Source organism: Zea mays, chromosome 1 (assembly GCF_902167145.1).
Source record: "Zea mays cultivar B73 chromosome 1, Zm-B73-REFERENCE-NAM-5.0, whole genome shotgun sequence".
Lineage (NCBI taxonomy): Eukaryota > Viridiplantae > Streptophyta > Magnoliopsida > Poales > Poaceae > Zea > Zea mays.
In genome coordinates this window covers 16,676,089-16,692,920 of record NC_050096.1, presented here as the reverse complement: position 1 = coordinate 16,692,920, position 16,832 = coordinate 16,676,089, and positions in this window count along the sequence as shown.

Sequence of the window (16,832 nt, the reverse complement as noted above, 5' to 3'; positions counted from 1 at the left end):
TCCATGCGCCTAGGGGTCCCTTTTATAGCCCCAAGGCAGCTAGGAGCCGTTGAGAACACATCTGGAAGGCTATCCTTGCCTTCTGTCGTCGGGCGCACCGGACAGTCTGGTGCACACCGGACACTGTCCGGTGCCCGATTTATTTCCATAAACAGCGCATCCGACCGTTGCAGTCGGTTGCAGATCCGGGCGCCGTTGGCGCACCGGACATGTCCGGTGCACACCGGACGGTCCGGTGCCCCATTCCGACCGTTAGCTCGGCCACGTGTCGCGCGCCGATCGCGCGGCCGACCGTTGGCCCGGCCGACCGTTGGCTCACCGGACAGTCCGGTGCACACCGGACAGTCCGGTGAATTTTAGCCGTACGCCGTCGACGAATTCCCGAGAGCGGCCTGTTCGGCCGAGGCAGCCTGGTGCACCGGACACTGTCCGGTGCACCACCGGACAGTCCGGTGCCCCAGACCGAAACAGCCCCTTGGCTGTACACAGCCAAGTCTTCTCTTCTCTTCTTCTTTCTGTTTCTAACACTTAGACAAATATATTAGTACACAAAACCAATGTACTAAGACTTAGAAACATACCTTTGCTCTTGATTTGCACTTTGTTCATCCATTGCATAAATTCACATTTTAAGCACTTGAGTTGGCACTCAATCACCAAAATACTTAGAAATGGCCCAAGGGCACATTTCCCTTTCAGTGGGTAAGGTGTACCCCTATGCGCAGAGTTCAAACCTATTCGAATAGTATGTGTCCACAGGAATGGACGAGTCTGGTGTGGTATGACAATTAGTGTTTTGTTTTCAAAAAAGGATGCGTTTGAGAAAAGTGGTTTTTAAAAGGTCCGGCGGTTGAGCCGTGAGCTATGGTGGACGGGAAGTCCAGTAGCTGTTTTTGAAAATGAAAACCAGTGGGAAACTACTGAGATACCTGGATGGTTTAGTCTAGGGGATTTTGTTCTATACTGAAAAACTTCCTGCTCCTTTGGGAGAGGATGCGCTTTGAAAAATACAAAATGTTTTACAAAACAACCCTGCATAAAAACATTGTTGTTTCTGCAAAATATCCTGAGCTCCACATATTCCATGCATTATATCTGATTTCCCCATTCCGCGGGTGAAGGTGGACTGCTGAGTATGTTAGTACTCACCCTTGCTTATTTGTTGTTTTTCAGAGAAGGTGATCGTTGATCGGGTAAGAGTTACGCCTATTCCCAACCTTGCATGTGCCTGTTGGACCGCTGATTTGCTTCGCTGCGTATATCGAGCTGCTTCAGCCCCACTCTGATGATATGTCCCGAGTTGTGGACCAACTCTTAAAGTTGATCGCCACCTTTATAGGTTTGTCTCGTTTAAGCAGATCTGTAATCATCTGATGTATAAATGTGTTTACTAGCCTCCTGGGACTAGTAATTGTATCATATTTGAATCCTAGAGGATCTGGGGCGCTTCATGGTATCAATGGTGATGGCGTGTAATGGTCCATAACCTCGGATCCCAACAAAATCAAGTTTAGTCAGGATTTGAAAGGTTAATACAAACCACAAGTCTAAACTAAATTGAAGCACCTGAGGTGGAGGTGGCGGAGCATGTAATCCCCACTGAGGCATCGACGGCTAAAATTGAGGGGGAAATTGGTTGCTGTTGTGCATGCTCTGTAAACCAAGACTGTTGAAAATACAATATATTAGTTATAAGACAAAATCGACAATAAATAAGACACTCACGTCCATTGCTTGTTGCGCTTGTTCATTGTAAGCAGCCATGTACTCTGATTGCTGTTGGAGGAATGTCATTTGTTGTTGCCGCAGCTCTTCACAAAACCTTTCTTGCTTCTCCCTCATAGCGTACTCCATGCTAGAGCGCCGACTACGGCTGCTACCACAAACCGCCTGCGATAAAGAGCCACCGCGAGACCGCAACTCCGTCGAATCGGTAAACATAGAATATCTTGAAAAACAAGAAAATTAGCTATTCGGCGCGGCAGGACGACGCGGACAGGCGGAGGATCGGAGCAAGACGCCGGAGCGGCGCGACGGTACGCAGGGCGGCGCAGTGGTACGCAGGGCGGGACGCCGGGGCGCGGGCGGGCTGAGAGCACCTAGAGGGGGGGGTGAATAGGTGATCCTGTAAAAACTTGAAACTTAATCCGCAAAACTTGATTATGAGTTAGCACAATTAAGCCAAGTGGCTAGAGAAGAGTCTTTGCAAGACACGATAACCACAAGAAGATCAATCACAAATAGACACAGTGGTTTATCCCGTGGTTCAGCCAAGTTCAACACTTGCCTACTCCACGTTGTGGCGTCCCAACGAACGAGGGTTGCAATCAACCCCTCTCAAGCGGGCCAAAGACCCACTTGAATACCATGATGTTTTGCTTTGCTTTACTATATCCCGTTTGCGAGGAATCTCCACAACTTGGAGCCTCTCGCCCTTACACTTTGATGTTCACAAAGAAGCACGGAGTAAGGGAGGAATGAGCAACGCACACAAGACACGAAATCAGAGCGACAACACGCACACAAGTCGCAACAAGAGCTCACAACACAACTCGACGAGTTCACAACTCAAATGGAGCTCTAATTGCTATCACAAAGAATCAAATGCGCGAAGTCGACGTCTTTGTGCTTAGGAATGCTTAGAGAATGCTTGGTGTACTCCTCCATGCGCCTAGGGGTCCCTTTTATAGCCCCAAGGTAGCTAGGAGCCGTTGAGTGCATTCCAGGAAGGCAATTCTTGCCTTCTGTCGCCTGGCGCACCGGACAGTCCGGTGCACCACCGGACACTGTCTGGTGCGGATCTCTTTTCTTATTTGGCGAAGCCGACCGTTGCAGCTTTGGAGCCGTTGGCGCACCGGACAGTCCGGTGCCCCTTCCGACTGTTGGCTCGGCCACGTGTCTCGCGCGGATCGCGCGGCCGACCGTTGGCTCACCGGACAGTCCGGTGCACACCGGACAGTCCGGTGAATTATAGCCGTACGCCGTTAATCACTTCCCGAGAGCAGCAAGTTCGTCTGAGCCAGCCTGGCGCACCGGACACTGTCTGGTGCACCACCGGACACTGTCCGGTGCACCACCGGACAGTCCGGTGCACCCAGACAGAGCTGACTTTGGCTGAACAAAGCCATCTTTAATTTCAACTTGATTTTTCCTGTTTCCAGCACTTAGACACAATACATTAGTCTCTAAAACAATGTACTAAGTCTGAGAAACATACCTTTATACTTGATTTGTACTTTGTCCACCATTTAACACTTAGGCATTTGTGTTGGACACTAAATCACCAAAATACTTAGAAATAGCCCAATGGCACATTTCCCTTTCAATCTCCCCCTTTTTGGTGATTTATGCCAACACAACATAAAGCAACTAACAGAAGTGCAATATCAATTCAAATGAGAACACAAATTTGTTTTGAATCAAATTTAGCATATATGGATCATTCTTTGCCACCACTTGGTTTGTTTTTGCAAATCAACCTCAATTTCCTATCTCTAAGTCAAACACACTTGTTGAAACATAAAGAGAGTTGTTCAAAGAGAGATTGATCAAAGATTTCAAAAACTCCCCCTATTTCCCATAATTAAGCCTTCTCCCCACAAGGGACCAACTTTTGACAATAAGAGGCAAACAAGAGTATTTTGACAAACAAAAACTCTAACTCTACTATTTTCAAAATTCACAAGTGGTAGCTGATCCATTTATTGCTTTGGCCTTATTTTCTCCCCCTTTGGCATCAAGCACCAAAACGGGATCAATTTTGGCCCTTTAACCCCATTGCCTCACCAAAATCTTCAACTAAGAGTAAAAAGGCAATAAGAGGATAGAGATGAACTTGGAATAAGTTACTCTTTCATCGGAGTGCAGTGGAAGTCTTTCATGGTCCAAGTCCACCTTTTCCTTTCAATCCATCTTTGAGACTAAATCAAGCAAACTCAAGCACATGGTTAGTCTCAAAGGGTCAAGTTGTAGCACATCTCCCCCTAAATGTGTGGATCACTTGCAAAAGGACTTGTGGGGTCCGAGGAGTGTTTGTACAACTTGAGCACCATAAATGAACAACGAAATACATAAGGAACATGATCAAAGGCATAAACACATGTATGCTATGAATCAATCCAGGTTCCGCGAATCTAAGACATTGAGCTCACTACGCAGCCTACAAAATGTCTTCTCATCTAGAGGCTTGGTAAAGATATCGGCTAGCTGGTTCTCGGTGCTAACATGAAATACTTCGATATCTCCCTTTTGCTGGTGGTCTCTCAAAAAGTGATGCCGGATGTCTATGTGCTTAGTGCGGCTGTGTTCAACAGGATTATCCGCCATGCGGATAGCACTCTCATTATCACATAGGAGTGGGACTTTGCTCAGATTGTAGCCAAAGTCCCTGAGGGTTTGCCTCATCCAAAGTAGTTGCGCGCAACACTGTCCTGCGGCAACGTACTCAGCCTCAGCGGTGGATAGGGCAACAGAAGTTTGTTTCTTAGAACTCCATGACACCAGGGACCTTCCTAAGAATTGGCACGTCCCCGATGTACTCTTCCTATCGACCTTACATCCAGCATAGTCGGAGTCTGAATATCCAATCAAGTCAAAGGTAGACCCCTTTGGATACCAGATCCCGAAGCAAGGCGTAGCGACTAAATATCTAAGAATTCGCTTCACGGCCACTAAGTGACATTCCCTTGGATCGGATTGAAATCTAGCACACATGCATACACTAAGCATAATATCCGGTCTACTAGCACATAAATAAAGTAAAGACCCTATCATAGACCGATATGCCTTTTGATCAACGGACTTACCTCCTTTGTTGAGGTCGGTGTGTCCGTCGGTTCCCATTGGAGTCTTTGCGGGCTTGGCGTCCTCCATCCCGAACCGCTTGACCAAGTCTTGCGTGTACTTCGTTTGGGAGATGAAGGTCCCATCCTTGAGTTGCCTCACTTGGAACCCAAGGAAATAACTTAACTCGCTCATCATCGACATCTCAAACTTTTGAGTCATCACCCTGCTAAACTCTTCACAAGACTTTTGGTTAGTAGAACCAAATATTATGTCATCGACATAAATTTGGCACACAAAAAGATCACCATCACAAGTCTTAGTAAAAAGAGTTGGATCGGCTTTCCCAACCTTGAAAGCATTAGCAATTAAAAAGTCTCTAAGGCATTCATACCATGCTCTTGGGGCTTGCTTAAGTCCATAGAGCGCCTTAGAGAGCTTACACACGTGGTTGGGGTACCGTTCATCCTCGATGCCAGGGGGTTGCTCCACGTACACCTCCTCCTTGATTGGCCCGTTGAAGAAAGCGCTCTTCACATCCATTTGGAATAACCTGAAAGAATGGTAAGCGACATATGCTAGCAAAATACGAATGGACTCTAGCCTAGCCACAGGAGCAAAAGTCTCCTCAAAGTCCAAACCTACGACTTGGGCATAACCTTTTGCCACAAGTCGTGCCTTGTTCCTTGTCACCACCCCGTGCTCGTCTTGTTTGTTACGGAACACCCACTTGGTTCCCACAACATTTTGCTTGGGACGAGGCACCAGTGTCCAAACTTCATTTCTTTTGAAGTTGTTGAGCTCCTCCTGCATGGCCAACACCCAGTCCGGATCTAGCAAGGCCTTCTCTACCCTGAAAGGCTCAATAGAAGAGACAAATGAGTAATGCTCACAAAAATTAACTAATCGAGATCGAGTAGTTACTCCCTTGCTAATGTCACCCAAAATCTGGTCGACGGGATGATCCCTTTGAATCATCGCTCGGACTTGAGTTGGAGGTGCTTGTTGTGCTTCTTCCTCTCTCTCATGAACATCTTGTGCTCCCCCTTGATCATACGCCTCCTCTTGATGAACATGTTCATCATCTTGAGTTGGGGGATGCACCATTGTTGAGGAAGAAGGTTGATCTTGCTCATTTTGTTCCTGTGGCCGTACATCTCCAATTGCCATGGTGCGTATTGCGACCGTTGGAACGTCTTCTTCATCTATATCATCAAGATCAACAACTTGCTCTCTTGGAGAGCCATTAGTCTCATCAAATACAACGTCGCTAGAGACTTCAACCAAACCCGATGATTTGTTGAAGACCCTATACGCCTTTGTATTTGAGTCATAACCTAACAAAAACCCTTCTACGACTTTGGGAGCAAATTTGGAATTCCTACCCTTCTTCACTAGAATGTAGCATTTACTCCCAAAAACACGGAAATATGAAACATTGGGTTTGTTACTGGTTAGTAGCTCATACGAAGTCTTCTTGAGGAGGCGATGAAGGTAGACCCGGTTGATGGCGTGGCAAGCCGTGTTCACGGCTTCCGACCAAAAGCGCTCGGGGGTCTTGAACTCTCCAAGCATCGTCCTCACCATGTCTATAAGTGTCTTGTTCTTCCTCTCTACCACACCATTTTTCTGTGGTGTGTAGGGAGTGGAGAACTCGTGCTTGATTCCTTCCTCCTCAAGATACTCCTCCACTTGAAGGTTCTTGAATTCGGACCCATTGTCGCTCCTTATCTTCTTCACCTTGAGCTCAAACTCGTTTTGAGCTCTCCTTAGGAAGAGCTTGAGGGTCCCTTGGGTTTCAGATTTATCCTGCAAAAAGAATACCCAAGTGAAGCGGGAAAAATCATCAACTACAACAAGACCATACTTCTTCCTATGCTTAGATAGGTGACGGGTCCGAAGAGGTCCATATGAAGTAACTCCAGGGGTCTTGATGTTGTCATCACATTTTTGGCATGATGAGAGCTTCCCACCTGTTTCCCTGCTTGACAAGCTGCACAAGGTCTATCTTTTTCGAAAGTAACATTAGTTAGACCTATCACGTGTTCTCCCTTTAGAAGCTTGTGAAGGTTCTTCATCCCCACATGTGCTAAGCGGCGATGCCACAGCCAGCCCATGCTAGTCTTAGCAATTAAGCATGCATCTAGACCGGCCTCCTCTTTTGCAAAATCAACTAAATAGAGTTTGTCGTCTAATACACCCTTAAAAGCTAATGAACCATCACTTCTTCTAAAGACAGACACATCTACATTTGTGAATAGACAATTATATCCCATATTATATAATTGACTTACGGATAACAAATTATATCCAAGCGACTCTACTAAGAATACATTAGAAATAGAGTGCTCATTTGAGATTGCAATCTTGCCTAAGCCTTTAACCTTGCCTTGATTCCCGTCACCGAATATGATTGAATCTTGGGAATCTTTATTCTTGACGTAGGAGGTGAACATCTTCTTCTCCCCCGTCATGTGGTTTGTGCATCCGCTGTCGATAATCCAGCTTGATCCCCCGGATGCATAAACCTGCAAGGCAAATTTAGGCTTGGGTCTTAGGTACCCAACTCTTGTTGGGTCCTACAAGGTTAGTGACAATATCCTTAGGGATCCAAATGCAAGTTTTATCTCCCTTGCATTTTGCCCCTAGTTTCCTAGCAATCACTTTCCTATCCTTTCTACAAATCGCAAATGAAGCATTGCAAGCATGATAAATTGTAGAAGGTTCATTTATTATTTTCCTAGAAACATGAACAACATTTCTTCTAGGCATGTGATTAATAACATTTCTCCTAGCTAAATTTCTATCATGCATAATAGAAGAGCTAGAAGCAACCATGGCATGTGTTGGGGGCCTTCGGCTTCCGAAGGTCCTCAAAAACGTAATTTGACTATGTTTTCCAAGAGAAATATGTGAACAGGTACCTTCGAAGTCAGATTGCGAGTATACGAAAGCATGGTTAAGACAAAGCTTGACTGGGACGGTGATCACGACGAAGGACAAGACAATCACGAAGCTATGTGCAGAAGAGCTTCAGCATAACGGCGGGAAAGGGAAACCGACTTAAAGATGAAAAGCCAAATTAGACCTCGAAGAATTACTGTAGTGTTATTGATAAATGTAAAGGGCATTGATGTAATTTTGCATGGGCTGCGACCCATGCCTATAAATAGGTGAACAGTATTCCCGTACTGTTCACGCTGACTTGACATTCACTTTTGTGTCACGCCTGTATTCCCATTCCTTCAAGCCGAAGGTACATTTGTAATTTATTATTGTTTACACAAGTAATATAAATGAAAATAGAGTAATAATAATGTTTATAAAAATTATGTTGTTTTCTGTACTGTGTATGAATGTTCCTCATCTTTTATCATGATCATGAAGGTATGTCCTTCATGACCTTCGTCCTAGATTCATTATATCCGAAGGGAAATAGTGATCCGAAGGACGAAGGGCTTTGATATTTAACTTTTTATGTTGCCTTGTTCTTAATTCATAGCATTTGAGAACAAGTCCCCAACATTGGCGCCCACCTCCGGTGAACTCACTTCCATTTCTTGAGCTTTGAATACCTTCGGCAAGCATCACCTTCGTCATGCCGCCGAAAAAAGCTTCAGCAACAGGGGCTGCCACTCTACAGCCGTTGGACCCCAATCAGGACGTCCTTTCCCTTAGGGAGGCCCGAAGCCAGAAGAGGAAGGCCGCTAGTCCAACGCCTCCGGAGGACGACTTGGATCAGGAGATCCAAAACCTGGAGATCCTTCAGCAGCAGGTGCAACGAAAGGAGAAGATGGCTCGTCTAGCTGATCTTCAGAGACAGATAGATGAAGCTTCGGAAGAGGTTCGTCATCTTGTTCAAGATGATCAGAACCGAAGGCCTCCGCGCAGAGAGCTTCATCAAGAAGGCTTTTACAATGAGGACGACTGGTATGAAGATTTCCATCATGGAAATTTTGCTTTCGATGATGCTTCTCCTCTCTCAACAGAACTGCAGGCTACACCATGGCCCCAGTCGTACAAGCCACCCCAGCTCCCCATGTACGACGGTCATACAGACCCGAAACAATTCTTGATGAGCTATGAAGCAACCATATCTTCGTATGGTGGCAATACTGCAGTCATGGCAAAGTCTTTTGTCATGGCCGTCAAGAGCGTCGCTCAGACCTGGTACTCCTCTCTTCGGCCAGGGACAATCACTTCTTGGCAGAAGTTGAAGGATATGTTGATAACTAGCTTCCAAGGGTTTCAGACGAAGCCAGTTACTGCTCAAGCTCTATTCCAGTGTACTCAGGACCACGAAGAATACCTCCAGGCGTTTGTCCGAAGGTTCCTGCGTCTGAGGGCACAAGCGCCAACAGTGCCCAATGAAATTGTCATTAAGGCCATGATTAAGGGACTTCGGCTAGGACCCTCAGCACAATACTTTGCCAGGAAGCCACCACAAACTTTGGAGAAGCTGCTCCAAAAAATGGACGAGTACATCCGAGCTGACAATGACTTCCGCCAGAGAAGGGAGGAGGCATTCAGGTTCTCTGAGATGACCAGGGGCTTCGGAGGATGATTTCATCCGAGGCATGTCAGGTCAATTCATAACTCCGCTCAAGGCGATGATAGAGGGTGCCAACAACAAAGACCACAATACTCTTCACAAGCTTCGGGCCAACAGCAAAGCTCTGCTCGGCCGCCAGCACCAAGGGGCAGAGGCGCCAGGGGCTTCGGGGGAAGATTTGGGGATCAGCCAAGAAGAATTTACTGTCTATTCTGTGATGAAGACAAGGGCCATACCACTAGGATGTGCCATGTCACCATCCAGAAGCAAAAGGAGATAGCAGAAGCTGCAGCACAACAGAGTCAGCCGAAGCAGGTCATGCATACTGCTTTGTACAATTCGCCTTACATTCCAGAATATGTAGGAAATCACCCTGCAGCTTCTGTTGCTTCGGCAAGTCAACCCCAAGCATCTTGGCAACAGCCTCCACCACCACCACCAACACAGCGAGGACAACAGCCAGAAGGGAGTCAGCACACTCACATTCAGAGGGACTTCAGAGAGGAGTCCGAAGCTCGCACAGTCAATAGCACCGTGCCAGAGTCAAAGCACATTTATTGACAAATATCCTACATCGACAATAGTTTTTTTTTACATTTTTACATTCAGTATTACTTTCTTGTTAACAAGGAACAATTATGGGAAGACTAAGTGTCGTTTATCGTTTTTCAATTTTGTGTAACAAGTTCGTCTTTTATCATAATAAAAATATGTCTTCTCCATAGGATTGAGTTCTCGAAGCATACGAATTTATGGTGGTATGAAGGACCTTTGTATTATCAAGGCACACTGCAATTTATTCGAAGCAGTAAAAAGTCGTTCCTAAGAGAGCGCAGTGTAAGTTTTCTGAGCTTACAGCGAGAAGTCAGCGCTGATTCCGCCGAAAGTAAAAGGCGAAGAAGCTCCTAAGGGAGGCTTACAGCGAAAAATAAACATTGATTCCGCCGAAAGTAAAAGGCGAAGAAGCTCCTAAGGGAGGCTTACAGCGAAAAATAAACGCTGATTCCGCTGAAAGTAAAAGGCGAAGAAGCTCCTAAGGGAGGCTTACAGCGAAAAGTCAGCGCTGATATAAAAAGTATGCGTGCTCTATTGCAGGGATATGTATCTGCGGCACGAATATCATTTTGCATAACATAACATCATCACATCATTCTGCATAACATAAGCATCATACAACATATTGCATATGGAACAAGAAGGGGGTACAGTATTGATCTTCGGAGAATATTTTGGAAAAGAGAAAATCGTGCTAAGGCACAAGATAAATTGAGAAGAAGTGTAGCTTCATTAGAGAGGCAACATAGAACTTTTTTACAGCTTCGGAGAATATTTCACGAAGCTTGGATATTCTTCATCAGAGAAGTATGCAAATTTTTGTGATATAAGATTTTCTTCACGAAGCATGAAAAGAAGGGAAGGTGTTTTTTCGCCGAAGGCTCAAAAAATGGTATGTATGCAAAATTTCATGCATCGTAAAGAATTAAACTATAAATAGATTATATATTACATTCAAAGTTACAATATATTACACACGTTACGTTCCAAATGTTTCTATAATAGCATTTAATCCTCCTTAAGAACTTTTTCTGCAGCTTTGTTCAGTAGCTGGTCGACAACCTTGTCCATAATAGCTTCGGCCATTTTTCTAATTTCATCGCCCCCTTCGGGTGGGGGCCTGGAGATGCCTCAGCCGGTTCTGAGGGAAGAGAAGATACGGCTTTATTACTATTACAAACCGCGAACAAAGTCTGGAATCAAAAATTACAACATAATAAAAATCACTAATTAATACCTATTTGCCCTTCGGGCTCTGTACTTTTCTCGGCAGCCGCCGCTACTTTTCTAGCATCGTGGATGCCTTTTTCGCTCTTTTGAATAATTTCTTGCGCCATTTCTCGGCCGCCGTTGTCCCAGATATCGGTGAAAATTTTTTCGCCGATCATGCTTGCTTCGGCTGAGGGGTCTTTAATGTCTTCGGAGGACAAGGTAGCTTCGGATTGCGCTAAAGATTTCACATGCTCACAACCTTTCTTCTCCAAAACAGTAGCAATTCCTCTAGCACCCGAAAAAGCACATATGTCCCCACGGTTATTCAGGATTTCTTCGAAGGCCTCAGCTTCGTTACTGATCCATTCCATCGGACCTTCGGGATTGCCCCTTGAGAAATTCTCTTCGCTAGAGAATGCGCCAACGTTGGCGAAGCTGGATTTTATCTTCTTAACACACTCTATGGATTTAACATAGCATCTTCTCTGGGAGGCACGAAGCTCTTTAACATTTATTTCTAAATGATTGGCCCATTGATCACTAAGCTCTCGTTTTGTCTCTTCAAGTATACGTTCTTCTTTAGCTCTAGCCAGCTGTTTCTGAAGATCTTTAATTTCGCGTTTTTGGGCTTCAGCCTGGGCCTTTGAGGCAGCTTCGTCATCTTTTATCTTGTCCACCAATGTAAGCAGAATTTTATCCTTTTCCAGAGCTTCGTTTCTCAGTTTAATAACCTCTGATCGAAGGTTGTTGAAAGCAATATCATAACTCTCGTCTTCGGCATTCTTTTGCGCTCTCAACGCGTTGCTTAGTATTAAACCCTATATGTAAAAGAGTTGGTATAAGAATAAAAGAATGATTTGCAGATTATAAAATTTCCAAACACAAAATTCTTATACCTTCAGGCTATTATATGCAAGACTATCTGCAAGATCATCCTTCGTCATAGCACAGAGTCCAGCTTCAAGTTTTGGAAACCCCATACTTCTAGCCATCTCCCGACAGACGGATAATTCTTTGTTGTCTGGGAGGCAGTATAGGAAGTCATCTTCGTTTGTCCCATTGAACACTAGTGCCCCCTTCGGATATTTCAATTCTTTGGCATAGTGATTAGCTTCAAAAACTTCTTCTTCGGATAATTTTTTCCCCGAAGCGTGTCGCACAATATAATCGTATATTTTGGAAGATGCTTCGGGGGCAGCAGTGTCAATTTCTTCAACCAAAATTGGCTCTGACATTTTCATTTTTCGGTTGCCTCTGCAATTTTCGTTTCTTCTGTTTCCAAAGGTCTTACCTTGGTTGGCTCTGAAGGCCCGGCTTCAGTTCCAGTCTGTTGCTTCGAAGCTTCAACAACAGATGCCTCAGCAGACACTTCAGAAGTTTCAGCAGTCTTCTTTGGAGTCATGCTTGAAGATTTAATTGTCTCCAAAACGTCTAACACATTAACCATTCTTTTTCTTTTCGGGGTCACTGTTGGCCCCTTTTTAATTTTTGCTACTTCAATTTCTCCTGAAGGACTTAAAATTTCTGATATTTTTACTCCCTCAGCTGATGTTTTTGCTTCTTCAGTCGTTGGTTTTTCCATCTTTTCTGTTACTGGCACTTCGGCCAACTCTCTGATTTCTGGCAGCACGGCTGGTTTTTTAGCTTCGGTGGCCGAAGAGGTCTCACCAGCGAACTCAGGCACTGTGGCTGGTTCAATATAGCGTGACCGGTGTGTGAGAACCTTTACCCTTTTTCTCTTCGGCGCTGGTTCGCTAGGAGCAGCTGAAGCAGTTTCTTTCGCAGAAGTTGTGCCTTTTCTTTTTTGCCCCCGCGCTGGATAGCGGTAGTCGGGGTAGACAAAACCAATTGCATCAAATACTCGGTTGAGTCTTTTCTTTTTTCGGCCTCCGAAGGCCGCTGACAATGCAGTGTCTTCGGCCTTCGAATATACCCCAAGCAATTCATCACTCACAGTCTCAATGCTCTTTAACCAATCATCATCTGGTTCAACGAACTTGTCTCCGTACTTGAATGTATACTTCAGCCTGACTAGCCCACCTTCGTCAGTTTCTTTAACAGTTTCTTTCGGCATTTCCCAGTTATCTGCAAGTGGCCACACTCTGAAGGCAATGTGTTCTTGTATTAAATCCCTTGTTCCAATAAAAGAGCAGACTACGCCGAAGGCCCGTTGGCATTCTTCGGCTACTTCATCCATTTCTACCTTCGCTTTCCGGAGTCCGAAGCGCTGCCAGATAGGGCGCATGATGATATCCTTAATATCTTCTCGAACCTTCAAATCATTTTATACATAGAACCATTCCTTCATCCATTCCCCGGGCCATCTCTTCCGAAAGGTTGGCACGGGATAGCTTGATCCAGAACGGGCACCGAAGCTGTAACAACCAAAGTTGTTATGATATTGCTCTTTACCCCAGGGCTTCGTCTCATATAATAACTCATGTATATTGCAAAAGCTTTTCGCATTTGGCTCTAGGCCCTAGCTCTTCACGACCCAGACGAAGACTCCCATCCTTATTATTGCTTCAGGAGTAAGTTGATGAAGGTAAACCTGATATATTTTCAGAACTTCTACCACAAACCTGCTTATAGGGAATCGTAGCCCATCTTTAAAAAAGCTTCGGAAGATCACGAATTCATCATCTTCGGGAGTCGGCACAGTCCTCTCTCCGTCATCTGCCCTCACGATGGACATATCTCAAAAATATCTTCCCCTCATGTTTTCAAGGTGACTCTGCCCAATAGTTGATTTTCCGAAGACTGAATGGCTTGGTCGCCATGGTCGATCTTCAGAATCCTCACCCCCGCTGTCTGCATCATAACTATCACTTTCACCAGTATCTTCAGATAAGCCTTCCAAAATCTCCCTAGTAATTTTCTCTGTATTTGTTTTTGCTATTGATTCAATGAAGCCCAGATTTTTCTCCTCAGAAAGGCTCAGCTTCACTCCGGCAGCAACTTCCTCTTCCTGAGACATCCCTTCGGAAATCCTGCCTCTCGGCTCCGAAGCTTAAAACTAGGAAGGTAGTCAAATATTTGTGGGCAGAAAGCTATTTGAGCAGGTAAAACAGATGGCAAGAGAGCGTGCCAAATAACTTGCGGTGAGCCCTTATTTATACACCCAGTATGTCGAAAACTGGAGGGTCCCGCTTGTCAATGACTGTTGCTATTCTAGCAAAAGGAAGGTGTTTTTTCGGACCTTCAACCCATAGCCTTCGTCCATATCGCAATATAAACTTATCTTTACAGCAAATTAATATTGCGAGGGGTTACTGTTGGGGGCCTTCGGCTTCCGAAGGTCCTCAAAAACGTAATTTGACTATGTTTTCCAAGAGAAATATGTGAACAGGTACCTTCGAAGTCAGATTGCGAGTATACGAAAGCATGGTTAAGACAAAGCTTGACTGGGACGGCGATCACGACGAAGGACAAGACAATCACGAAGCTATGTGCAGAAGAGCTTCGGCATAACGGCGGGAAAGGGAAACCGACTTAAAGATGAAAAGCCAAATTAGACCTCGAAGAATTACTGTAGTGTTATTGATAAATGTAAAGGGCATTGATGTAATTTTGCATGGGCTGCGACCCATGCCTATAAATAGGTGAACAGTATTCTCGTACTGTTCACGCTGACTTGGCATTCACTTTTGTGTCACACCTGTATTCCCATTCCTTCAAGCCGAAGGTACATTTGTAATTTATTATTGTTTACACAAGTAATATAAATGAAAATAGAGTAATAATAATGTTTATAAAAATTATGTTGTTTTCTGTACTGTGTATGAATGTTCCTCATCTTTTATCATGATCATGAAGGTATGTCCTTCATGACCTTCGTCCTAGATTCATTATATCCGAAGGGAAATAGTGATCCGAAGGACGAAGGGCTTTGATATTTAACATTTTATGTTGCCTTGTTCTTAATTCATAGCATTTAAGAACAAGTCCGCAACAACATGAGAATCAAAAGCATCATAACTTCTATAAACATTTCTAGAATGTCTCCTATCATGATACATGAATGCATGGTTCTTTTGAGCACTTCTAGCCATAGGGGCCTTCCCTTTCTCCTTGGCGGAGATGGGAGCCTTATGGCTTGTTAAGTTCTTGACTTCCCTCTTGAAGCCAAGACCATCCTTAATTGAGGGGTGTCTACCATCGTGTAGGCATCCCTTGCAAATTTTAGCTTGTCAAATTCACTCTTGCTAGTCTTAAGTTGGGCATTAAGACTAGCCACTTCATCATTTAATTTAGAAATGCAAGCTAGGTGTTCACTACAAGCATCAACATTAAAATCTTTGCACCTATTGCAAATCATAACATGTTCTACAGAAGAGTTAGATTTATTCGCTACTACTAGTTTAGCATTTAAATCATCATTAACACCTTTTAAAGTAGAAATGGTTTCATGACAAGTAGATAGTTCACAAGAAAGCATTTCATTCCTTTTAACTTCTAGAGCAAGAGAATTTTGTGCACTAACAAATTTATCATGCTCTTCATACAAAAGATCATCTTGCTTTTCTAATAACCTATTCTTATCATTCAAGGCATCAATTAATTCATTAATTTTATCAACCTTGGTTCTATCTAGGCCTTTGAATAAACATGAATAATCTATTTCATCATCATCACTAGACTCATCCTCACTTGAAGAAGCATAAGTACTAGTATTACGAGTGCTTACCTTCTTTTCCCTTGCCATGAGGCAAGTGTGATGCTCGTTGGAGAAGAGGGATGACTTGTTGAAGGCGGTGGCAGCGAGTCCTTCGTTGTCGGAGTCGGACGAGGAGCAATCCGAATCCCACTCCTTTCCAAGATGTGCCTCGCCCTTCGCATTCTTGTAGTTCTTCTTCTTTTCCCACTTTCCACTCTTCTTTTCCTGGTCACTATCATTATCGGGACAATTAGCGATAAAATGACCAATCTTACCGCATTTGAAGCAGGAGCGCTTTCCTTTCGTCTTGTTCTTTTGGGAAGAAGAGGACTCGTCGCTGTCGTCGTAGTAGACGATCTCCTTGATGCGCCTCGTCTTCTTCTTCCCATCTCTTCGTTTGTGGCCCGAGCCCGAGTCGGTAGGCTTGTCATCTTTAGGCTTGTTGACGAAGGACTCCTTCTCCTTATCATTGATCACAGTCCCCTTGCCCTTAGGATCCATCTCTTCGGGCGATTAGTCCCTTTCTTGAAGAGAACGGCTCCGATACCAATTGAGAGCACCTAGAGGGGGGGTGAATAGGTGATCCTGTAAAAACTTGAAACTTAATCCGCAAAACTTGATTAGGAGTTAGCACAATTAAGCCAAGTGGCTAGAGAAGAGTCTTTGCAAGACACGATAACCACAAGAAGATCAATCACAGATAGACACAGTGGTTTATACCGTGGTTTGACCAAGTTCAACACTTGCCTACTCCACGTTGTGGCGTCCCAACGGACGAGGGTTGCAATCAACCCCTCTCAAGCGGTCCAAAGACCCACTTGAATACCATGGTGTTTTGCTTTGCTTTACTATATCCCGTTTGCGAGGAATCTCCACAACTTGGAGCCTCTCGCCCTTACACTTTGATGTTCACAAAGAAGCACGGAGTAAGGGAGGAATGAGCAACGCACACAAGACACGAAATCAGAGCGACAACACGCACACAAGTCGCAACAAGAGCTCACAACACAACTCGACGAGTTCACAACTCAAATGGAGCTCTAATTGCTATCACAAAGAATCAAATGCGCGAAG